This window comes from Narcine bancroftii, chromosome 13 (genome assembly GCF_036971445.1).
Source record: "Narcine bancroftii isolate sNarBan1 chromosome 13, sNarBan1.hap1, whole genome shotgun sequence".
Lineage (NCBI taxonomy): Eukaryota > Metazoa > Chordata > Chondrichthyes > Torpediniformes > Narcinidae > Narcine > Narcine bancroftii.
In genome coordinates, this window is record NC_091481.1 from 22,478,933 (window position 1) to 22,505,006 (window position 26,074).

The window sequence follows — 26,074 nt, forward strand, 5'->3', positions numbered from 1 at the left end:
GATCAGTCCAATGCCCAGGATGACATTCACTGCACCAAAGTCTGGAGTGGGGCTGAAAGCCCATCAGTGTGCCTGGGTAGGTGTTTCCTTAGCCAGTCTTCTTTGGCTTGGCTTCGCGGACGAAGATTTATGGAGGGGGTAAAAAGTCCACGTCAGCTGCAGGCTCGTTTGTGGCTGACAAGTCCGATGCGGGACAGGCAGACACGATTGCAGCGGTTGCAGGGGAAAATTGGTGGGTTGGGGTTGGGTGTTGGGTTTTTCCTCCTCTGCCTTTTGTCAGTGAGGTAGGCTCTGCGGTCTTCTCCAAACTGTGAGGCGCCAAGATGCACGGTTTGAGGCGATATCAGCCCACTGGCGGTGGTCAATGTGGCAGGCACCAAGAGATTTCTTTAGGCAGTCCTTGTACCTTTTCTTTGGTGCACCTCTGTCACGGTGGCCAGTGGAGAGCTCGCCATATAACACGATCTTGGGAAGGCGATGGTCCTCCATTCTGGAGACGTGACCCATCCAGCGCAGCTGGATCTTCAGCAGCGTGGACTCGATGCTGTTGACCTCTGCCATCTCGAGTACTTCGACGTTAGGGATGTAAGTGCTCCAATGGATGTTGAGGATGGAGCGGAGACAACGCTGGTGGAAGCGTTCTAGGAGCCGTAGGTGGTGCCGGTAGAGGACCCATGATTCGGAGCCGAACAGGAGTGTGGGTATGACAACGGCTCTGTATACGCTTATCTTTGTGAGGTTTTTCAGTTGGTTGTTTTTCCAGACTCTTTTGTGTAGTCTTCCAAAGGTGCTATTTGCCTTGGCGAGTCTGTTGTCTATCTCATTGTCGATCCTTGCATCTGATGAAATGGTGCAGCCGAGATAGGTAAACTGGTTGACCGTTTTGAGTTTTGTGTGCCCGATGGAGATGTGGGGGGGCTGGTAATCATGGTGGGGAGCTGGCTGATGGAGGACCTCAGTTTTCTTCAGGCTGACTTCCAGGCCAAACATTTTGGCAGTTTCCGCAAAGCAGGACGTCAAGCGCTGAAGAGCTGGCTCTGAATGGGCAACTAAAGCGGCATCGTCTGCAAAGAGTAGTTCACGGACAAGTTTCTCTTGTGTCTTGGTGTGAGCTTGCAGGCGCCTCAGATTGAAGAGACTGCCATCCGTGCGGTACCGGATGTAAACAGCGTCTTCATTGTTGGGGTCTTTCATGGCTTGGTTCAGCATCATGCTGAAGAAGATTGAAAAGAGGGTTGGTGCCAGAACACAGCCTTGCTTCACGCCATTGTTAATGGAGAAGGGTTCAGAGAGCTCATTGCTGTATCTGACCCAACCTTGTTGGTTTTCGTGCAGTTGGATAATCATGTTGAGGAACTTTGGGGGACATCCGATGCGCTCTAGTATTTGCCAAAGCCCTTTCCTGCTCACGGTGTCGAAGGCTTTGGTGAGGTCAACAAAGGTGATGTAGAGTCCTTTGTTCTGTTCTCTGCATTTTTCTTGGAGCTGTCTGAGGGCAAAGACCATGTCAGTAGTTCCTCTGTTTGCGCGAAAGCCGCATTGTGATTCTGGGAGAATATTCTCGACGACACTAGGTATTATTCTATTTAGTAGAATCCTAGCGAAGATTTTGCCTGCAATGGAGAGCAACGTGATTCCCCTGTAGTTTGAGCAGTCTGATTTCTCGCCTTTGTTTTTGTACAGGGTGATGATGGTGGCATCACGAAGATCCTGAGGCAGTTTACCTTGGTCCCAGCAAAGCTTGAAAAACTCATGCAGTTTGGCATGCAGAGTTTTGCCGCCAGCCTTCCAGACTTCTGGGGGGATTCCATCCATACCTGCTGCTTTGCCACTTTTCAGTTGTTCGATTGCCTTATATGTCTCATCCAGGGTGGGAACCTCATCCAGCTCTAGCCTTAGGGGCTGTTGAGGGAGCTGGAGCAGGGCGGAATCTTGGACTGAGCGGTTGGGACTGAAAAGAGATTGGAAGTGTTCTGACCATCGGTTGAGGATGGAGATCTTGTCGCTGAGGAGGACTTTGCCGTCTGAGCTGCGCAGTGGGCTTTGGACTTGGGGTGAGGGGCCGTACACAGCCTTTAGAGCCTCGTAGAAACCCCTGAAGTCGCCAATGTCCGCGCTGAGCTGGGTTCGTTTGGCGAGGCTAGTCCACCACTCATTTTGGATCTCCCGGAGTTTGCGCTGAAGATGGCTGCATGCGCGACGGAAGGCTTGTTTCTTCTCTGGACAGGACGGCTTTGTAAGGTGAGCCTGGTGGGCAGCTCGCTTCTTTGCCAGCAGCTCCTGGATTTCCTGGCTGTTTTCGTCAAACCAGTCCTTGTTTTTCCTGGAGGAGAAGCCCAGTACCTCTTCAGTGGATTGCAGTATGGTAGTCTTCAACTGATCCCAGAGGGTTTCAGGGGACGGGTCCGTGAGGCGGATTGCATCGTCGAGCTTTGCTTTGAGGTTTGCCTGGAAGTTTCTTCTCGCTTCGTCTGACTGCAGGTTTCCAACATTGAACCTCTTTCTGGGGGCTTTATTGTTCCTGGGCTTTGGTTTGAAGTGAAGGTTGAGCTTGCAGCGAACCAGCCGGTGGTCAGTGTGGCATTCCGCGCTAGGCATGACCCTGGTGTGGAGCACATCTCGTTTGTCACTTTCTCGCACCAGGATGTAGTCCAGGAGGTGCCAGTGTTTGGATCGGGGATGCATCCAGGTGGTCTTAAGGCTGTCCCTCTGCTGAAAAAGGGTGTTTGTAATGACAAGCCGCTGTTCTGCGCAGAGCTCCAACAGGAGGCGCCCATTGTCGTTGCACTTGCCGACGCCATGCTTGCCCAGGATTCCTGGCCAGGTTTCTGAGTCTTTGCCGACACGAGCGTTGAAGTCGCCCAGGATGACAACCTTGTCGGCTGTAGGGGTGCGTTGGATGAGGTTGCGCAGGTCGGTGTAGAACTTGTCCTTTTCTGCTGGTTCCGCCTGGAGGGTTGGAGCATAGACACTGATGAGGGTGATGTGACGCTTGTTCTGAAGGGGGAGTCGCATGGACATGATTCGGTCCGAGAGGCCTATCGGAAGGTTTTCGAGTTTGGAGGCAATGAAGCTCTTGACCATGAAGCCTACACCAGATAGGCGTCGTTCATCCGAAGGCTTGCCAGACCAGTAGAGTGTGTAGCCCGCGCCGCGTTCTTGGAGGCTGCCTACATCTGCCAGGCGGACTTCACTGAGAGCGGCTATGTCGATGTCAAGTCTGAGGAGTTCATGTGCAATGAGGGCAGACCGACATTCAGGTCGGTGGCTGTCAGCCTTGTCTAGCATGGTTCTGATGTTCCAGCATGCTAGCTTGAGTTTGTGAGCATCTTTTGAGGGGGAAGGCGTGGAGGGGGAGGACGTGGAGGGGGAGGACGTGGAGGGGGAGGACGTGGAGGGGGAGGACGTGGAGGGGGAGGACGTGGAGGGGGAGGACGTGGAGGGGGAGGACGTGGAGGGGGAGGACGTGGAGGGGGAGGACGTGGAGGGGGAGGACGTGGAGGGGGAGGACGTGGAGGGGGAGGACGTGGAGGGGGAGGACGTGGAGGGGGAGGACGTGGAGGGGGAGGACGTGGAGGGGGAGGACGTGGAGGGGGAGGACGTGGAGGGGGAGGACGTGGACCTGTCCTCGGGCCTGCGCAAAGGAGCTTTTAGGTGGAGTGCAGTGCGCGCAGTACTGGCCCCACCCTTTACACCCATGGTTCGTGTGCCGTGGCCAAGCAAGCTGGGACGTGGCAGCGTGGTCCTTGGGTCGTAGGTTTTATATCGGAGTGGCCTTCTCCTATGCAGGTTTCTTACCCGGGCTGGAGGGGCCTGCCTCCCCTCCTAGGTTGGTCCATACTGCCCGGACCGGGGCCGAGGCCGCCGCAGCTCACCCTGTGCCTGGACTGGGGCCGCCGCCTCCCACTCTCTGCCCGGATCGGGGCCTCCCCCTGCCCCACTCGACCGAGGCCAGGGCCGCCGTCTCCCCCTTGCTCCTGCCCGGATCGGGGACGCCGCCGTCTACCCTTCGTCCGGACCGGGGCCGGGGCCGCTGCTGCTCTCCCTGTGCCTGGACTGGGGCCGCCGCCTCCCACTCCCTGTCCGGACCGGGGCCTCCGCCTGTCTCACTCGACCGAGGCCGGGGCCGCCGTCTCCCCCTTGCTCCTGCCCGGATCGAGGCCGCCGCCGTCTACCCTTCGCCCGGACCGGGGCCGGGGCCGCTGCTGCTCTCCCTGTGCCTGGACTGGGGCCGCTGCCTCCCACTCCCTGTCCTTAGCCAGTGGTGAGCAGTAAAATCACAAGGCTGAGTGATAAGGAGCACAGCAAATAACTTCTTATCAATGAGGCTCATTGTTACTGTGATCTTGCCATCTTGTTTAAGCAATAATATTCATTTTTACTGGTGCAAAAATTACTATGATGGATTGAATTTGTAAATTAGGCATGACTGTTAAAAGCAAGTGATGGTTGAAGTTCTTTTTAAAAATGAATGTTGAACGGATTGCATGATATGAACCAGTGTCATTTTACCATGCTGGAAGCTTGCATTATAAGTTCATTGTCAGTTGAACTTTTGAGTGACCACATGTGATATTCCTCAAAGATGCAAAGCCAAAAAAAAAGGCAAATGAAGCATATTTAGCAAATAGAAAGAAATAATTCCAAAGAAAGTGAGATTTTTCTTTGCAATTTATATCAACAGCAGATTTTCAAGGTGATCCATGTTATAGGTTTTAATTTCAGAAGCCTTTCAATACTATACATTTAGGATTTGCAAGAGAGTGAAGGTTGCCTGGAAGAAGCTACCAGGAGTAGTGGTGAAAGCAGATACGATAGTCGCATTGATGAGGCTTCCAGATAGATGTATGAAGGGGATGGAGGGTTGTCTCTCAAGTGCAAGCAGCAGAGATTTCGTTTGATTTGGACGTCAAGTTCAGCACAGGCACGTGGGCCAAAGGGGGTTCCATTATTGCGCTGCACTGTTCTATGTTTTAAGTTTCTAGGTGGAGCAAACTATTATATAATGGTATGAGTAAATCAAATCATAAATTACTGAAATTAAAGAGGAAAAATAAGGATAATTAATGGACAAAAATTCAAGTTGAATGTGCTTGGTTCCAGTCCTGGGACTTACTAACGAAACAATAAATATTTTTAATGAATGTTCTCCATTTATTCAACTTAGACTGAACTTCAACCAATGAAACACAATGAAATTTATTGTGTTAATTTTAATAATGACAAGGTTTACAACAAATGAAAAATATATTGTTGAATAAAGTGAATCAGCAAAAGTTGGAATGGTATTATAACATTGGAAAGCAACTGAAAAATCCAATAAAGTGATTAAGTTTGGGAAATAAATCTGGAGAATGCATGGAAGGTTACAAACCATTGTCCAATTTTCTTTCTTCTCAAAATTACCAATAATTAGACAACCCTGAGACCTCATGATATTCTTTAAGCATGAACCTGGACAGTTAATGTTAGCAAATTGTTCAACTTGAGTTAGTTGCTTAGCTGAGCCTCAACCGATTCTCGCTCAATAGTATATACCAGGTTTCTAACTGAGCACTCAAAAGAATAGAGGTGGCGAGTTTTGTTTATGCTTTACTCATCCAGTTAATTGATGAGCTCCAACTGCCCTTAAAGAGGTCAGCTATCACAGCTCAAAAGGGAATTAAAGTTAGAGCTGACGTTATTCTTGTGCCTATTCTTGTGAATAATTAATATGTTCCATCATCAGTGGAATCGCTGATGATATTTGAACATCAAGAACAACAAAATTCAGGTGAATCAGGAAAGTTTTACTGTCACTTGTGGGAGAGAAAGAACTGTAAGAAATCAGTAAGTTATTTTGTCTGCGTTATACTATCATGCCTCAAAGATTAACTGCATCCAGTAGTTCTGATTCTATTCCAATACATTCCTTCTTCTTCTTAGACATTTCTTCAAGATAAACAATCACTTGCTTCTACACCAGTTTTGCGTGCTCTGATGTTGTGAAACAATGGACCCTTTCTTTCACTGATGGGATAGCAGGTGACTTTCAGCAAAAGCAGGTAGGTAACACTGTGATGATGTATCCCTTCTGTTGTTTATGCAGAGCTTCAGTGTCCTCCTGCCTTATGACACAGAAATTCTCAATATCATCCCTGATGCTCCTTATCCATTTTGAGAAGAAATAGACTAGAGATTCCCAGGAGTCAGTAGAACTGTTGAATTTCTTCAAGGAAGCTGTGAAGACATCTTCGAACCTTTCCCCTGCCCACCTTGTAATCCCCCCCCCCCCCCACTACACTTCTCAGAATAGAGTGTCTCTTTCAGGTGTCTGGGGTGGATCTGCGAACAACATGGCCACTCGATGAAGCTGACAGAAAGACATCAGGGCCTCATTTTTGAGGGTAATGGCTTTGGGCAGGACCTTGACCATTAGCTAGACAAGAAATTCTTGAGATGTTGGCCAAATGCAATATACAAATGGGCTGGAGAAACTCAATAGGTCACAGGGCATCAATGGGAAGTTAAAAGGTAACAACGTTTTTTGGCCTGAGCCCTTTGTCATCAATATTGGTTCACGGACGGTTCTGGTGAATTTGAAGAATGCTTGGAGACAACATTGAAATTGTTTTCTTTAAGATGCCAGCTATAGATTATCTTGGTCTCAGGAAAAGTACAGGAGGATAGGCATTACTGTCACTCAATCCATCAGTATTTTTTTTGCCAGTTCTAAGGTCTTGATGTTCAAATACCATTTTCCTCAGTCGACCAAAGACTGTGCGGGTGCTCGGAAAGCAATGGTAAATTCCATCATCAGTAGCTTCCTTAAGCAAGAGATGGCTTCGGAGAAACTTCCATGAACCTTTGATGTTGTGCAGCAGATGCAGATTGGCAGAAGTCTTGCAGATGTTATGAGCAAAGCCCATCCTCTCTTGCTTCAGTCATCATGTCCTGGAGCTTATCTTCTAACCCTGCAAAAGTCCATGCGGAGACCATGGTTTCCAATTCATTGATACCTAAAGTGAACTAGAGATATGGAAGGACACACCACTGAATAACTTAATTGAGAGATCCCAGTGTTTTTGTATAAAACATCAAAAACAAATATATGCCTATTCTTCATGTTTACCTTTATGGCTTTGCAGCAGATGGATAACTTTCTCTAATTTTATGGCTCCAGGGGCCATCAGCTCTCAGCTAAGTTCTGTTACATTTCCAATGCTCGTTTTGGACATATCAGACACACAGAAAAATGCAGAGCAGAAGTATGGTTCAGGATTTTGTTCTTAGAGTTAGAATGTAAAAACAATAATTGATGCATTAGAGTTGGGGTTAGAATCGTAATGCCATTTGTCCAAATCTTCTGCAATCTTGTAAATCCAAGATTCATAAAATTGTCATTTGTAATCAAGATTGGTCAACACTGAGCTATAGCTAAGCTAGTTTCACAATCTACATTGCATGATAGTTTAGAATTCATGAACAGTATTCCTTTTCTCAGATAATTTTTTATAATCTTACATTTCCTTTTTTTTCTCTCAGACTCTGACCTCAAAGCTTGTAATTGACCATCTTTCTTTCCAATTTATGCTCCTTTGCTTGTGCTTCTTCAGGACAAATCAGATCTCTATTTTTTTAAAGAAAAACATGAGTATATTGTGCTCTCTTTACGCTGCAAATTATGCTGATTTTGAACTCCTTAATAGAACAAAATGGCTGCAGATTTATAAATTACCCTTTTAAAATACTCATTCATCTGGTTCACTTTGCTCCAAAATGTTTTGACAAGTGCTCTCCAGTGGGACAGAATTAATTGGTTTCAAACTGGAATGGCGATCAAGTCATTTATTTCAAAGGCAAATAATCTATGGATCATTTTTCACATGCCTATTTCACAGCCACAATTCTACAGACAAATATTGTTTATGATCCTTGGACTAGCTGACCACTTTTTGATGCATTAAGTTGTAACCCCAGAAGTTCTTTTATTGTTTTATAATACTTTAAAACAATTTGGATATCATCATAGAGTTGTTGAAAAATTCCATAAAGATCGTAATCTTCAATTGCAGGTTCCCAGAATGGTATTATCAAATTTCCCTCGGCTGCACTAGATTGTATCAGTTTCAACACATTCTAGTAATCTATTGCAAAATCTTGCTGCTCTGGTATTTAGCTCACAACTTTAACCAAGTAATGCAAAGTTGTATTTTATACCTACATTACTCATTGCACCCATCCAGTTACAAGAGATTGATATTCCCTCAAGAAAGTATGTTGCAATGACAGGAGAAGGAAGGAAGAATATACCAACAGGACCTGAGAGGGCCCTGGGCATGTTCTGAGTGGAAGGGGACAACTTCAAGATTGCCAGAAGGGGTCTGTGTCAGGCTTTATACAACACGCGTGGATTCCAGGGAAGCCTACTTGCCACAGGAAAAGTAAGTAAGATCTTTCCTCCTTGATTATGAAGTGTGGATGACCTCCATACAGCATCAGTATTCCGAAAATACTGTGAAATGTGGCACCTAGGTTTCAGGACATCATAGCTGTGAGCAAGGACTGCCTTGGTGAAACTTGTGCCATCTTGCACAAAACAGGCCACCTAAAGCATCATCCTAGCAAAAATGTACCTCACTCCTGAAAACATCACATATTGGCATGTCTTTCCAAGAGGTAGCCAAATCATCTTCCTGCAAATCCATTGATAAACGCAGTACTGTCAAATTTGTCCACCCTATACACCAATATAAGGGAGACAGTGAAGAGTTCTTCCATCACTGGGCACTTGAGGGGCTGTGACTGAGGGAAAGCCCCTCAAACAATAAAGGAGTAATGACAAGGTGCCACAGTGATGGCAATGGTGTCTACGTAAGAATGTACAATGGTGGGATGGTCATAAGAGTAAGAAGATTTGTGAAACAGTTTTCTTCTTTTGTAAATGATTTAATGTGAATAAAATCTGGGTGGCAGGGTTGGCATAGGAGCTAGAGCAACGCAGTTACAGCGCCAGCATTCGGCCTGGGGTTCAAATCTGTAAGGAGTTTATACATCCTCTCTGTGTCTGCGTGGGTTTCCCCTGGAGTTCCCGTTTCCTCCCACTGAACTGAGGGTGTAGGCGAATTGGGTGTAATTGGCTGGCATGGGCTCATGGGTCAAAATGGCCTGTGTGGTATATCTAATTTTTTTTTTAAAGTCTATTTTTGGAAAAAATGAACCAATGTATAAAAAGGTGGAATTAAAATTGAATCTTAATGGCCTCCATTGTGGTCAACCACTTGCTATTTATATCCGCCACAGCTCCCCATAGATTTTCTCTGCCCTCTTTAGCACCAATGCTGGGAATCTGAAATCTCAGCACATTGTCCACTGAAGCAATTTTAATGCCATTCGACTGTTACAGAGCAGCACCGGTATTGTTAGCCGATTTTCAATTACACATTTATTTGACCAGGATGCCCCTTTATGCCTATCAGTGAAAGTTGTTCAGGTTCAACAAGCAATTAGCAAGGCAAGCAGTATGTTGACTTTTATCACAAGGGGCTTTGAATACAAAAGTAGAGACAGCTCATCCTATTATATGGAGCTCTGGACAGAGCATATTTGGAATATTGTGTCCAGGTCCTGCTTCCCTGCCTGAGGAAAATATACTTGTAGTGGAGAGAAGTCAATGAACCAGGTTCCTGTTATGGTGAGTTTATCACATAACAGGAGATTAAGCAAACTAGGCTTATATTATCTTGAGTTTAGATTGGTTCTCAACCTTTTTCTTTCCACTCACATACCACTGACCACTGTAAGTATTCCCTATGCCGTAGGTGCTCTGTGATTAGTAAGGGATTACTTAAGGTGGTATGTGGATGGAAAGAAAAGGTTTAAAAACCGCTGTTTTAATCGTATTTAATTGACTCAATATGTGCACAGCTTCATAACTCCAAAGAAAATGGGCCAATGACAACAAAATATTTCAGTAACAATTGGGTCTAGACCAGTGATTCTCAACCTTCCCTTCCAACTCACATACCACCTTAAGCAATCCTTTAATCACAGAGCACCGATGTCATTGGGATTACTTAAACTGAGGTCCTCCATCAGCCAGCTCCCCACCATGACTACCAGCCCCCCCCACATCTCCATCGGGCACACAAAACTCAAAACGGTCAACCAGTTTACCTATCTCGGCTGCACCATTTCATCAGATGCAAGGATCGACAACAAGATAGACAACAGACTCGCCAAGGCAAATAGCGCCTTTGGAAGACTACACAAAAGAGTCTGGAAAAACAACAAACTGAAAAACCTCACAAAGATTAGCGTATACAGAGCCGTTGTCATACCCACACTCCTGTTCGGCTCTGAATCATGGGTCCTCTACCGGCATCACCTACGGCTTCTAGAACGCTTCCACCAGCGTTGTCTCCGCTCCATCCTCAACATTCATTGGAGCGACTTCATCCCTAACATCGAACTACTCGAGATGGCAGAGGCCGACAGCATCCAATCCACGCTGCTGAAGATCCAACTGCGCTGGGTAGGTCACGTCTCCAGAATGGAGGACCATCGCCTTCCCAAGATCCAGTTATATGGCGAGCTCTCCACTGGCCACTGTGACAGAGGTGCACCAAAGAAGAGGTACAAGGACTGCCTAAAGAAATCTCTTGGTGCCTGCCACATTGGCCACCGCCAGTGGGCTGATATCGCCTCAAACCGTGCATCTTGGCGCCTCACAGTTTGGCGGGCAGCAACCTCCTTTGAAGAAGACCGCAGAGCCCACCTCACTGACAAAAGACAAAGGAGGAAAAACCCAACACCCAACCCCAACCAACCAATTTTCCCCTGCAACCGCTGCAACCGTGTCTGCCTGTCCCGCATCGGAGTTGTCAGCCACAAACGAGCCTGCAGCTGACGTGGACATTTACCCCTCCATAAATCTTCGTCTGCGAAGTCAAGCCAAAGAAGAAGAATTGTGAGTGGAAAGGAAGAAGGTTGAGAACCACTTAGAAGAATGAGAGGCATTTTCATTAGAACCTGCAAAACCTTTACACAGTAAATGCAGAATTAATCATATTTCCAAACCTCAAATTAATGAATGCCACTCATCCACAGAGTAGAGAATCTTTGGAATCCTCTCCCAACAGCTATGATCACTGAGTATATTCATGATAGATATTTAGATATTTTAAACGATGAGGCGGGAGCAGGTGTGGAAGTTAAATCACTTACTTCAGCTTTTGTTTCTTATGTTGTTAAAGTCAGGTTGTTTTGTCAGCGCTCGAGTTAATAATGCGCCAAATAAATAATGGAAATTTAACAGTGAGAAAGCTGATAATTATTTCATGACTTAAAATTCCCTTCTCCCACACCTCTTTATCCAGTCCATTCTCAGGCTTGACAACTCTTAGAATTTGGTGAAATCCTTACCATATCTTCAGATTAAATTGCCATCCTCTTTTGGTGATTCTTGTTTAAAATTTATATTAAATATCTGAGGTAAGGAATTTTTCATCAAGCTGAGCTTTGAGAATGGGGAATGTTAAGTCAAGGGAAATAATTTCGGCCAAATTCACTGCACAAGGGAAAATTGTATGACCATTCAAGCAGAGGAGCTCATGGAACTGTGACAAAAGAAAGGAGTTGGATTCAGATTTCTCCAAGGAAGAACCAGAGCAACAACACCTTGATTGTGCAAGATTCCAAACTTTCCTACAATGTTTTCTTGTCTTTTGTTTATTAAACTAAATCATTGCCTTGAAAGGGCAGGATGGTCGAAAGAAGAGTAGTTCAAAGGAAAGTTTAAGCTTAGGAAATAGTTTTCATGGCCTTTAAGGAAATGTCCCAAAACATTCCATTGCCCACTGAATGGTTTTGCAATTTAGTTCATGTACAAAATGTGACCGTGGCAGTCACATTTTAACAGCAACTTGCCACAAACAGCAAGATGATGACTGCTGGATAATCTGTTTTTATAATGCTTAGTGGGAGATAAATATTAGCCCAGGCACCAAGGATAACAGCTCTGCTCTTCTTTGAACTATTGCCATAGCAACTTTTCTGCCTTGCAGAGTTAGTTAGAGAAGCACAATTTAACACTTCACCTGAAAGATGGGACTTTGGATTGTAGAGTCTGGCACTGAACTAGGACTAGATTTGTGATCTCAAGACCCTGGAATAGGACATGTTCAAATCCTTTTTAAAAATATTCATTTTCAGGATATCACACCATATATGTCATTATGCTAGATTCCAAATCGTTTGTAGGTTCATCTTATTTTTGCAATAGAGCTTTTTAAATTGCACTGGAATTGTGTTTGAACTTGATTTTAATAGAGTGGTATAAAGGAAGGAAGGTTCCATTTCAGAAATAAAATTAGTCTTTTCTTTCATGTCAAAATAATATGGCAATTCTGTTCATATACAAAATAAGGAAATGCTTTTTACAAAAATAATTCCAACTAATTGCTTCCCATTTAGGACATAATTATCTAAACAGGAACATTATTAAGTTAAACATTTAATCATTCTTTTAAACAGAATAATTGGAGAGGAGAAATATACATTCTTAAAACAATTTTTCTGATGGTATGATATTTTTTCTAATCATATATTTCCATCTTCCTGAAGATAAAAAAAATGCTGAAAATAGGTTGTTCATCATGTTGAAAGAGCAATACACACAGAATACAAAATCCTCTGTAACTCTGAAAGATATTAAGTTCTGATCCAAATGTAAGTGCTGTCAGTGTACTGAGTTATAGAAAAGATAATAAGAAAGCTGACAGAGGAAAGGAGATTTGCTCATATGCTCAGATATAACACTGGCACAATGGGAAATTGCTAAACTCAAGGTAACAGCACACTCAACTGGCAGAAATAGGGGTTGCAAATGATAGTTGGAAAGTTGCAGATACTTCTGGATTTCCAAATGTGCCCTGCATTAAGAACCTTGGGAATTCTTTTGTATTGGTCAAGTTTATTTTCATCTGATTGTACAAGTACCACCAGCTATCCCTCCCCATCTCAACCCCCAAGTCTCTTTCCTCCTTGCGATTATACTGTTGCCAGACTTGACTTTAGCAACACCCTTGATTTTATTTCTCAGACTATTCAGTGGTGAAAGAACAAACTTCCTGAGTGCAAAGGCTGATTTGTTACTCATCACACCTTTAGCCCGAACACAAATCATGCACTGGTCCATCGCAAGGTGACTGACTAATGGGCCAAAATGAACGGCTTTCAATTTCGGGACATGATACCACCTCTTGTCTTCCACAATTTAGTGCTCATTCTGCTCTGACTGTTTGACTGTTAGCCTGCTTCTTGTGTTTGGCTCTCAAAATGTGGATCCAGTTGCAGAAATGCTCATGACATGGCATTCCTTGAACTCCAGAAAAGATCTGATTGCATCCAAGTCAAAGACTTTGAAAAGTGAACTTCTCATGGAGTTTAGGTTCCTGACACAGAAAGAATTAAAGCAACCTGATATTTTCTGTATAAAGTTCATATAATCCAGTTTCACTATGAATTCCACACTGAAATATAACTAAGCCTTCTGTTGCCTGAATGAAGCACTGTTTAATCTAACAGTTCCTGTATTGATTATTAAGGCTTTAACAACAATACCAGGAGAATAAAGGAAACAAAACATGATTATCCAGTCAAGGGGATTTACTGACAAGAATTAACAAGTTGGCATTGACAGAGTACTAAGTGCATAAGGTCAATATCAACAGAGGTTTTCTGGCTAGTATTTGTTTAACTGTGATCTGGATTCACTTCTACCTATCATTAGCTCTGAAAGTAGTGGAGGTCTAACCTGTACACCACCTCCATCAATGAATTCCAATCCTGAGGGAAATTAAAAATGAAAATGGGCAGCAAAGTTGGCATAGTGGTTAGTGCAAAGCTATAAGAAGTTTGCACCATCTCCCCTTGTCTGCATGGGTTTTACCTTGAGACTCCAGTTTCCTCCCAAAAACATACCGGGAGTGGTAGGTTAATTGGGTATAATGGGGCAGCATGGGCTTGTGGGCCGAAGGGGCCTGTTACCATGCTGTAGGTCTTAATTAACATTTTAACTTTAAAGTCTAAAACAAGTTTGCACTCTGCCATTGGAATTGATGAGGAATCCAACATCACAGCTGGGAAACCCCTGTGACCAGCGACCCTGGAAACATGCAACATACAGGAGTTCTGAATTTGATCACAGTTACACAGAGTCATTTTATTATCTCAGCATGGAATGACACCATTTTCTAGTTGCAGCCAAAATCACAGCATTCATTGCATTGGCAACTTCCTCATTGCATGGGGGTTCAGGACAAGGGGCTGAGGAGAGTGACTTGGATACCTGGAGCTCAGGTTAACCACTGGACTGGACAGACTATGCAGTTTGGGAGGTTACAGGAGTTCGAGAGGCGGTGGAGACACTCATTGTCTCTGAAGGGACTCACTTTTGCTTCTCTTTCTTGACTTGATAGAGGCTTCTCTTTCTATGGCTTTAGAGGGCAAAGAAATGGAAAAATTTATCCATTTTATGCACACGAGAATAAAGCCATCTTTATTGATATTGCAATCATGGCATTGCTTTGTCAAGCTTAGGGTGTAGTTAAATGTTGCCATGTAGAAATTCCAAAAATTTTTTTCCCTCCCTTTTCAACATTTTGAAGAGATGAATACTCTGCTTTGCTCTTCCACATTCATAATCTTCCCTTTTGTCACAGAATATTCCCATAACATCATGCAGCCTTTAATCTTCTTCTGTCCATTCCCAGAGGGACTCAACACTCCTGCCAGATGAAACAGCACCCTTTACTTGTATTTCTACCTTGTTAACAGAATCAGAATTGATCGTCATGAACATGTCACAAAGTACGTTGTTTTGCAGCTGCGTCACAGTCGGAAAAAATGCTATAAATTACTTGAAAATAAATTAGTGCAAAATAAGAGAAAAAGTGAGGAAGTGTCTGGTTCATTGACCTTTCACAAATCTGATGGTGGAGGGGAAGAAGTGTGTACCGTTGGGTGTTTGCCTTCAGCCTCTATCCTTCCTTTTTTTTTGACTATTTTATATTTGAAATTTTTCAAAAATATACATAAACATTTTCAAAATATCATAATGTATTCAACTTTTTCTCACAAACAACAAATAAAAATAAAACAGTCCCTCCTTCCGTTCCCCCATTCCATACTGATGAATCCGCACACCGTCAGAGTTTATGTATCTTTAAAATATATAGAATACAATTGGGGGAAACCACATTTCAATAGCTGCATTTGTAGTCCCTTGTCTTTTTTATTACTTTATTTTGGCCCCTATGTGGCCCAGGTATGGCTGCCAGTCCTTTACAAAAGTCAGACTACCAAGTGATCACGATACTTTTTTCTGCTACAGCCAAAGTTATTTTTATATATGAGATTTTATATTTAGTCAATATGTTGCTTATTTCCATAAAATTACCTAGTAGATAGCGCTCTGGGTCACGCGTGAAGGCTACTCCTGTTATCCTAGTTAATATTTCTGTGACGTCTTGCCAAAATGGCCTCACACTCACACATGAGTGTGCAGGATGTAAAAACATTCCTGCCTCAGTCCCACATATGAAATACACCTCTGATATTTGAAACTATGTAATTTCTGTGGGGTAAGATATAATTGGTGTGAAAAAAAATACTGAACCAATCCATATCTTGCATTTATGATTGATGTCATGCTGTCCATACACCAATCTGACCAGCTTTTTTCTGAAATCACCACCCCCAATTCCGACTCCCATCTTTCTCTTGACCTCTATAATCCTGGTTTTGAACTTTCGCTCTGGAGAGCATAGTATATTATTGTTATAAATTTGGATGTATTCCCCATCCAAACCATTCGTTACATTTCATTAATTTCAGGTGGGGTCAATGTTGGTCCCCATCTTTCCCTTAAGAATGATCCAAGCTGGAGAAAACAGAATAAGGTCCCACTGGCCACCAGTATTTGTGTTTTAATTGTTCAAAGGACATAAGAGATCCCTCCGTGTACCAGTCTTCAATATATCGTATACCTTTGTCATACTACAAATTTAATATTCTACTGTCTATAACATATTTTTACACAGTGGTGCTTTTATTGATATCCCTACTTTTTTCCTATACATTCATTAATTTCTTGCCACGTTCTGATCATATGTATTAATATGGGATTATCTGTCTTTTTTAATAGTGATTTGATACTCCATTTATAGATAAAAATCCTTTGTTTCACTCTCCTCCATTGAGAACATTCCCATCTAAATCCAGTGAAGTTCAATGAAGAAGGCTGCAAGAAATCTAGCCTGTTCAGCTAAGCAGTATTTTTTTGAAATGTCCTCCCAGTTCATAGCCCCATGTCAGTTTTGTCCTGTGTGGTTCTTGGTACCTTATTATTCCATAGGAACTGTATAATAACATCGTTTAGTAGTTTAAAGAAGTTTTTAAGGTAACAGAATAGGCAGCGATTGAAAAAGATACTACAGTCTTGGCTGTACCTCCTTCCTGATGGAGCCGTGTAAAGAGGGCATGGCCTGGGAGGTGAGGGTCCTTGAGGATAGAGGCTTGAAGATGTCCTGAATGGAGTGAAAACTAATGGCCATGATGGTTCTGGCTGAGTTCATAGCCTTTCCTGTCCTCTGCATTGGCTCCTCCATATCAGATGGTGATACAACCAGTCAGAATGCCCTCTAGATGTGAGGCTACTGGGCGATAGTTTTTGAGGCAGCTCACTCTACTCTTCTTGGGATGATTGATGCCCTTTTAAAGCAGGTGGAAATGTCTGGCTGAAGCCAAGAGAGATTGAAAATGCCCATTAACCTCCAGCTAGTTGGTTGGTGCAGATTTTTAGTACAGTGCCAGGTACACCATTAGGGCCTGACACTTAGGAAATGTCCACCCTCTTGAAAGATGTTCTGATGTTGGCCTCAAAGATAGATATTACAGGGTCACCAGCCTCTGCAGGGATTCTCAATGGTACCTAATTCAAAATGGCATCAATCATCCCGGTGGCCAAGAAGAGTAGAGTGAGCTGCCTCGATGACTGTTGTCCAGTAACACTCACATCTACTGGGATGAAATACTCTGAGAGGTTGGTCACAGCCAGAATTTACATGTACCCAAGTAAAGATATGGACCCACTGCAATTTGCCTAACATCACAATCACTTCACAGTAGATACAAGAACATAAAAAGCTGGAGAAACTCAGCAGGTCAAACAGTGTCTTTCATGTAGCAAATACAGAACCAACATTTCAGGTTTGAACCCCTCAACATACCTTGATGAAGGGCTCAAGCTCGAAACGTCGGATATGTATTTTTACCTTTGCTACATAAAGGATGAAAACCACGGTTTTAATCATCCCTCATTGACTTGTTATGTGCACAGTTTCATAACTCCAAAGGAAATGGAACAATGACAATTTTTCTCAAGCAAAATATTTCAGTAACAATTGGGTCTAGAGCAGTGATTCTCAACCCTCCCTTCCCACTCACATCCCACCTTAAGCAATCACTAATGACAGAGCCCCAATGGCATCGAGATTATTTAAAGTGCTATGTGAGTGGAAAGAAAAAAGGTTGAGAACCACTGATTTAGATGTAGTCATAAAGAAGGTTCACCAGCGGCTATACTTTGAGAGAAGATTTAGTACGTCACCAAAAACTCTTGGGAAATTCTGCAGGTTTTACTGTGGAGACAATTCTGTTTAGTCTGGAGATGCCAAATGCACAGGACAGGAAAAATCTCTAGAGTTGCTAACTCGGCCACAGATATCAAAGGCACCATTCTTCACTCCATCGAGGACGTCTACAAAAGGAGGTGCCTTAATAAAGCAGCCTCAATAGTCAGGGATCCCAACCACACAGGCTAAGCCCTCTTCACAATGCTAACATCAGAAAAAAGGTACAGGGCCCCAGACTCTTTACCTCAGGAGATACACTTGGTTTATTTTGGGATAAGTTCTCTCAAAATTGGATTAAGACGTATAATGGTAGGAAGACAAATTATACTTAGAGGTTGGAAGAATTTGGGGGGGGTGTGGAAACCATCATTTCAGGAGTGGGCCTCAGATATGGCCAAAGAGGCAGCCTTAAAAACAATTCAATAAATTGAACATCTATACACAAAAATGGGACAAATATCAAGGTTTCCTGGGGGGTGGGGGGCAGGGGGGGGGGCAGAAATAGTGGTGGATGTTGTGTTGAAGCATATTAATGAACGGCAGTTTTTTTTCTGTTATTAGAGGTCTAAATAGACATATGGTTATATTATTGATATTTTTGCTGCCAGCTTTGTTTCAATATTATGGATAAGTTTATGTTTTGTAACTACATAACTTTAACACTGACTCAAGGGTTTGGGGAAACTTTTTTTTAAAAAACTCAATAAAACAAATAATTTAAAAAAAGGAAAAGGGAGCAGGAGCCTAAAGACGAGCACGCAGCTTCTTCCCCTCTGCCATCAGATTTCTGAATGGACAATGAACACCACCCCACTCTTTCCTATTTTCTTGAACCATTTATTTATTTTTGAAATGTAATTTTTGGCAATAATTTCACTGTAATGATGCCATAAAGCAATTAATTTTTTGACAGGTTTATGATAATAATTTCTAATTTTCAAAAGTGAAAATGAAAAGATGTTCAGCTCATTGGGGAATGAAGCATCACAGCCATTAATAATGTAAGGTTTCACCTTGTAGGATGTAATGGCCTGCAAGCCCTGCCACAGCTGGCAAGTATTTATCTCTGCATCTAGCTTCCATCAGAATCTGCTGATAGCCTTGAGTAGATTATACCTGGACTTCCTGTTGATATACAGATCATCAGTTACACCGTGTTGAATTGAAGAATAGGTTCGACGATTTCAAAGAGAATCAAGGGTGGACACGTGTTATCAACAAACAGTGGTCTTTATTTATGAACAAGGGAATTCACAAAAGGGCACACACTCACAGACTAACCCAGAATAAGACACTTAGGGTGCAAATAAATCACTGCTAAACGTTCTGAACTCCCAAATGGAAATGCAAGGGTTAAATAGACAATGCCCATCCATCCACAGGCACAGCACATTAATGAACAGTAAATTAATTACCACTAATTAGTACATCAAATGAATTTGATTTCCAGTTTCGACCATGGTTCGGGATCTGGGACAGGCCCATCGTAGTTGGCCCTCCAGTGCCTGCTCATGGTCGGCAGCCTGGACTTCAGTGATCATCTTGAGGCACCAGAAAAGAGGACAAGCAGGCTCCATGTATGGCTTTTCAACGCAGGGCCTGTTCACGTGACCTGCTCGGACCAATCGCATGTCAGCCTCACAGATGGGCAGATCTCACCTTTGATTGGCAGGTGAAGTGACTTCCAACCCAGTTCCAGTAAGAGAGGTCACATTAAATTTTGCAATCCACATTCCCACCAGGTTCCAGGTGGAGGGGTCACATGACCCACACAATCCACACTACACCCGGTTAGAAGATTATACCATCTTCAGTTCTCACAATGTTGTCTCCATCACAAAAAAAACTAGACTAGAAGACCACGAAATCAGAGATGCCAATCATTTTATGTCAAGTCACTATTATTTGTCACAGTAAAGACAAAATAGAGTTTCTACAGGATCACAGAGCATATTACATAAATATTGGTTAGAATAGTTCAACATATTTAAAATATTAACATCCTGGACCAAATACCCAACCAGTCACCCTCTACCAGGTCCATGGCCTTATGTACTGTCCCACCCTGACCATCCACAGATTGGAGGATCTGGGCACTGTCCAGCCACATGTCATGAACATTGACTTTACTGCTTTCCATTAAACCTTGCCTTTTCATTCCCCTCCCCCTTTTCCTGTCCTTCTACCCACACAGCCTTACCTTTCCCCCTCCCCCTTATTGCTTTCGTCCCCTCCCTCCTTTCTCCACCTATCATCTACTCCCTGCCCCCCCCACCCCACCCTTTTGTTCAGATGCTTGCTGCCATTTTCTCCTACTATGATGAATGAACTGACACTTGTGTATCTTTGTCTTTGCTGCATGAAGGACACTGTTGACCTGCTGAGCATCTCCAGAATTTTGCATTTTTACATTAACATTCCACGGTACCCAATCCCCAAATGTTCTGGGAGTTCAGGAGTCTGCACTCCTCGTCCACTGTGACCTCTTTGAATTTGGTTTTCTATTCTGCTCTAACAAAACTTAATGGACAACATCTCACCTTCTTACTTGGCACGTTACAGCCTTAAGAAACACAATTAATTCAACAATGTCAAATTATCAGTCATTCCACACTTCTGTCTCACATTTTCAGCACTCATATTTCCCCTGTCTCCTCTTCTCACACATCCGAGATCGTTCACCTCTCTCAAGTTAGACATCCTCCAGACACCCTCTTTCACCATCACGTATCATTCGACCTCTCCTGGTTTCATCCCAACACACACCTTTCATTTTATTCTTTCCATGACTCCATCTTTATCTGCAACTCATTTTATCTCCAACATTTACCAGTATTAATAAAAGGTTATCCACCTGAACAGTTAACACCGTTCCTATCACCACAAATGCTTTCTGACTTTCTCATTAATGCCAGTATTTTTTTTAATTTTATACTTCCCAGCACCTGCAGTTTTCTGGTTTTGTTTGAACAAATATTACCCAAGACAGTATTTAGAATGTTTTTAAATTAAGATATAATTCACCTCATCTTTCCAGCTTAGAGATTCATGGGTACAGAAAAAAAACTGAAACTGGAGGCAATATATTTAGACATACGTACAGCACAGTAACAGGCCCTTCTGGCCCACAAGTCTGTGCTCTCAAAATACACCTACAATTCCCATACGTTTTTTTTGAAGGGTGGGAGGAAACTGGAGCGCCCGGAGGAAACCTATGCAGACACAGGTCGAACTTACAAACTCCTTACAGACAGCATTGGATTAGAACCAAGGTGCTATAGGTTAACCATGTCGCCCTTCTTATTCTGTGCAGAATATTTGCATTACATTTGAAAGTCACACCTAAAAATACAGGGCAATAAAGTATTCAAGATGTTCTCTCAACTCTCTACCATAATATTTGTAAAAATGCTGAAGCATTTGACCTAGTGATCACTTGCAAGCTCTTACAATCTCACTACAATATAATTTTTTTTAAACTTGTGGAACATCTTTTAATATGCTAAATATTCTAAAGATAAATCACCTAATCTGGAGAGAACCTCTGCAAGGATTGCGAGAAACGGTGTAGCATTGAACCATACAAATTAGTCAATGAAAAGGCTCAAAGGACTGAATGACCTCATTTTTATCAATATTATCTACATCTAAATTGTCAGATTGAATCAAATCTAACAATCACAAGAAACAGCTGCATACTATATTCCTTGTGCAATCTAAAACGCTAGAGAAACACCCATCTTTGATAGGTAAAAGAAAAGGATCAATAGAATTTTTTTAAATTTTTTTATTTTTGACATGTGAACATACAAACATTTCCCTCTTAAATATACACAGTGGCATTTTCTCCCCTTTTTTCCCCCCACCATACCTCCCTCCTTCCCACCCCCCTCCAAACCCATTTAACGTTCAACATATACAATACAATAAAACCATTAAACAATGTCATCGCACAATGAAAATAAACAAGAAAATTGTCTCATCTACTTTTACACACTGGATCAAGTCATTTTGTCTTCTTATCATTTTATCATTTTAAGGGGTGAAGGTCCGAGGCAAGCCCTCTCTGTTGTGTTCCATGTACGGTTCCCAAATTTGTTCAAATAATGTGACTTTATTATTTAAATTATATGTTATTTTTTTCCAATAGAATACATTTATTCATTTCCATGTACCATTGCTGTACTCTCAGGCTCTCTTCTGATTTCTAAGTTGACATTTTACATTTTTTTGCTACAGCTAAAGCTATCATAATAAATCTTTTTTGCACTTCATCCAGTTTGAGGCCTAATTCTTTACTTCTTATATTATTTAGAAGAAAGATCTCTGGATTTTTTGGTATGTTGCTTTTTGTGATTTTATTTACTACCTGATTTAGATCTTCCCAACACTTTCTCACTTTCTCAATGCCCAAATTGTATGTACTGTTGTTCCCATTTCCTTCTTAAGGCGAAAACGTCTATCTGATAATGTTGGATCCCATTTTTTTAACTTTTGGGGCGTGATATATAACCTGTGTAACCAATTATAATGTAACATGCGTAACCTCGTGTTTATTATATTCTTCATAGTTCCAGAGCATAACTTTTCCAATATTTCATTTTTTATCTTTATGTTTAAATCTTTTTCCCACTTTTGTTTGGGTTTATAGCTTATTTCATCATCTTCCTTCTCTTGCAGCCTGATGTACATGTTCGTTATAAATCTTTTTATTATCGTTTCTGTAATCACATATTCAAAGCTGCTCCCTTCTGGTAATCTCAGTCTGCTTCCCAATTTGTCCTTTAAGTAGGCTTTCAGTTGATGGTATGCAAACATTGTACCATGAGTTATTCCATATTTGTACTTCATTTGTTCAAATGTTAATAAATTATTTCCCCCAAAAAAATTTCTCTCCCGTTCTCTAAAGGAAGGATTTTCTATTGTGAAAGGGAGTAGTTGATTTTGCGTCAATAATAATTTTGGTAGTTGGTAATTTTTTTTTCCTTTCTACATGAATCTTCTTCCATATGTTGAGTAAATGATGCAGTACTGGTGAACTTTTATATTGCACCAGTTTTTCATCCGACTTATAAAGTATATGTTCTGCTACCTTCTTCCCTATTTTATCTAGCTCTATCTTGGTCCAATCTGGTTTTTCCCTTGTCAGATAAAAATCTGATAGATACCTTAATTGTGCTGCTCTATAATAATTTTTAAAGTTTGGTAGCTGCAAACCACCTTGTTTGCACCACTCTGTTAATTTATGTAGCGCTATCCTCAGTTTCCCCCCTTTCCATAAGAATTTCCTTACTATTCTCTTTAGTTCATTGAAGAATTTCTCTGTTAAGAGAATTGGTAACGATTAAAATAAGTATTGTATTCTTGGGAAGACATTCATTTTATTTCAATTTACCCTCCCTATCAATGTTAGTGGCAATTCTTTTATATTGCACCAGTTTTTCATCCGACTTATAAAGTATATGTTCTGCTACCTTCTTCCCTATTTTATCTAGCTCTATCTTGGTCCAATCTGGTTTTTCCATTGTCTGATAAAAATCTGATAGATATCTTAATTGTGCTGCTCTATAATAATTTTTAAAGTTTGGTAGCTGCAAACCACCTTGTTTGTACCACTCTGTTAATTTATGTAGCGCTATCCTCAGTTTCCCCCCTTTCCATAAGAATTTCCTTACTATTCTCTTTAGTTCATTGAAGAATTTCTCTGTTAAGGGAATTGGTAACGATTAAAATAAGTATTGTATTCTTGGGAAGACATTCATTTTAATGCAATTTACCCTCCCTATCAATGTTAGTGGCAATTCTTTCCAATGTTCTAAGTCATCCTGTAATTTCTTCATTAATGGCTGATAAATTAATTTGTATAGGTGGCCTAAATTATTATCTAATCTAATACCTAGGTATCGGATTGCTGGTGTTTGCCATTTAAATGGTGATTCTTTTTTAAACTCTGTGTAATCCACATTATTCATTGGATATCTTAACATAAATTTATAGCCTTTTTTCGATAGGATCGATTTTGCTGTGTTAAACTCCTTCCTCTTCTTTGGGAGTTCAAAAGTTATGTCTGGGTAAAAAAATATTTTTTGACCCTTGTATTTCAATGGTTTTTTGTCTTCTCTAATTTTATTCCCTGCTCTCTCCAATATATTTTCTCTTGTCGTGTATCTCAGAAATTCTACTAAAACGGATCTTGGTTTTTGTTGTGACTGTGGTTTCAGGGCAAATGTTCTGTGTGCCCTTTCTATTTCCATTCCTTACTGTATTTCTGGCATTCCCAGGACCTTTGGGATCCATCCTTTTATAAATTCTTTCATATTTGTGCCTTCTTCATCTTCCTTTAAGCCCATTATCTTTATATTGTTTCACCTCCTATAATTTTCCAACATATCAATTTTCTGAGCTAACATCTCTTGTGACTCTAACTTTTTTGTCACTGTCTTCCAATTTTCTTCTTAAGTCATTCACTTCCATTTCTACAGCCATTTCTCGTTCTTCCACATTTTCTAATTTTTTCCCTATTTCTGTCATGACCAGCTCTATTCTACTCACTTTTTCTTCTGTACTTTTCATTTTTCTTTTCATTTCACTAAATTCTAATGTCAACCATTCTTTTAATGCTTTCATTTGTTCTTGAAAGTTTTTTTTTAATGTATATACTGTCCATCTATTTTACCTTCTATTCCTCTGTGCAGAGCTTGGACTTCTTCCTCCTTCTGTGTCTGCACCTGTGTTTGAGTCTTCTACTTCTCTTCCTTGTATCTGTGTCTCTTCTGACTTTCCTGTTGAACTGCTTGCCTCAGTTTGCTGGTGTTTTTTTCCATAGCTTCTTGCTGTTGGTCTTCTTCTGGGCTAGTTGGGCTTCCTACAGCTGTTTTTATTTCCTATCACTCCCTTTTCTGTCGCTTTCCTCATCTTCCAGCTGAGAGCCCTACTATCGGGCATCTCTCAGCTGGTCGCGCTGTGTAGTTCACTCCTCAGCTGGGCACCCCTCCCGTCATTGTTCTCTTTTTCCTTAGTGTGTGCATTGCACACTTCTGTTTGGCTCAGAGCCATTTTTGCAGTCCCGCGGTCAGGAGGTCGCAACTCTGCAGGGTTGCCACTAACCTTGGGGTAAGGCCTTCTCTTTTCTTCTTTTTTTCCCCCCGTTGTTTTTGCTTTTTCCTTCTTGGATGCCATTTTTTTTTCTCCACACCTTTATCATTTATTTGTTGTGTTTTGTGTTGTGTTTTGTGTTTCTGTAACTTTGTGTTTTCTTCACTTTTTTTTTCTGGAGAGGGCTGGTATTCTACTGGGCCACTACTCCATCATGTGACTCCTAGGATCAATAGAGCATTCAGGGACATTTTTGATAAAGAGGTTAACTTTGACTGTCACCCACTATCATTCATATTCCACGCTAATGTAACAAAATCAGGTACAACAAAAAAAAATGAGGACAAACTGTAAAATGCAAATGGTGTTAACCAAATATTTTACAGGAGTTACATTCCCCAAGAAAGAACTGTTTCAATAAAATTTAACAAAACAGTAACTTTGCTCATGGGGTTGAGATCCTATGTTACTTCAATTTTTTTCTCAAATTAGATTTATGAAAGATAGCCAACATGAAATTAAATACATAAACAAGGTTGAGTTTTTTTCTTGATTAAATATAGAATATTGCATGATAAATCCACTTTAAAGCTTCTACCTGAAAGATCGGTGTTTGTTCTCAGTATTTTCACTGCATGTAACCAATAATTTTTTTGACTCTCTGAAACACAACCTGTACTGTTTTAAAAAAAAATATTGCATTACCTGCTATAATGGAAGATTTAAATCATGTTTTTTTTTAAACTTTTGCAGCTTTTGCTTCTGCAAGGCTGAGAACCTGCTTGTTATTTTAGAATCAGCAGACATAAGCTAAATTCCACCAAGGGGCCAGAGATGCTGTTATCTGAAGAAAGGACATCTGTGTACCGAGTACATTTAATCTTCCTGCTTGTTTTGGTCACAGACTGTCAGAGGCCTAGCCTTGATGCAAAATAAACCATTGTATTCAAAGTGATAAGCTGAAAATTATGTTATTCGATAGAAGCCTAGCATGCTAGCTTATCTTTCTTGCTATGCTGGGAATAGGTGCTTTGGTAAGCAATTTTTGGGTAATATAAGCCATGGTCCCACTGCTGAAGTTTGAGACTCTCCGAGAGGCGGCAACATCTCTCAGCAAGAAGAACTTCTAGAGTCCAGCCAACGTCCCGGCCGGGGGAGGTGGAGAAGATGCTGACAACCTACTACAAGTGTGCAGTCGTTGCCTCACTTCGGCAGTTGGGACCAGTCCAGGCGTTGATAAGTATAGTTGGGAAGGGATATTGTAGTTTGAAATCAGCTTTTGAATTTCTAATAAACATTTGTAT

General features: G+C 41.7%; 1 long non-coding RNA gene across 1 annotated transcript; it reads left to right on the top strand.

The window, feature by feature from the left end:
• Positions 1-26,074, top strand: LOC138747880 (uncharacterized). Its single transcript, XR_011347706.1, has 4 exons — positions 1-76; positions 5,926-6,044; positions 8,226-8,423; positions 25,524-26,074. It is a non-coding gene; the product is annotated as an uncharacterized lncRNA (long non-coding RNA).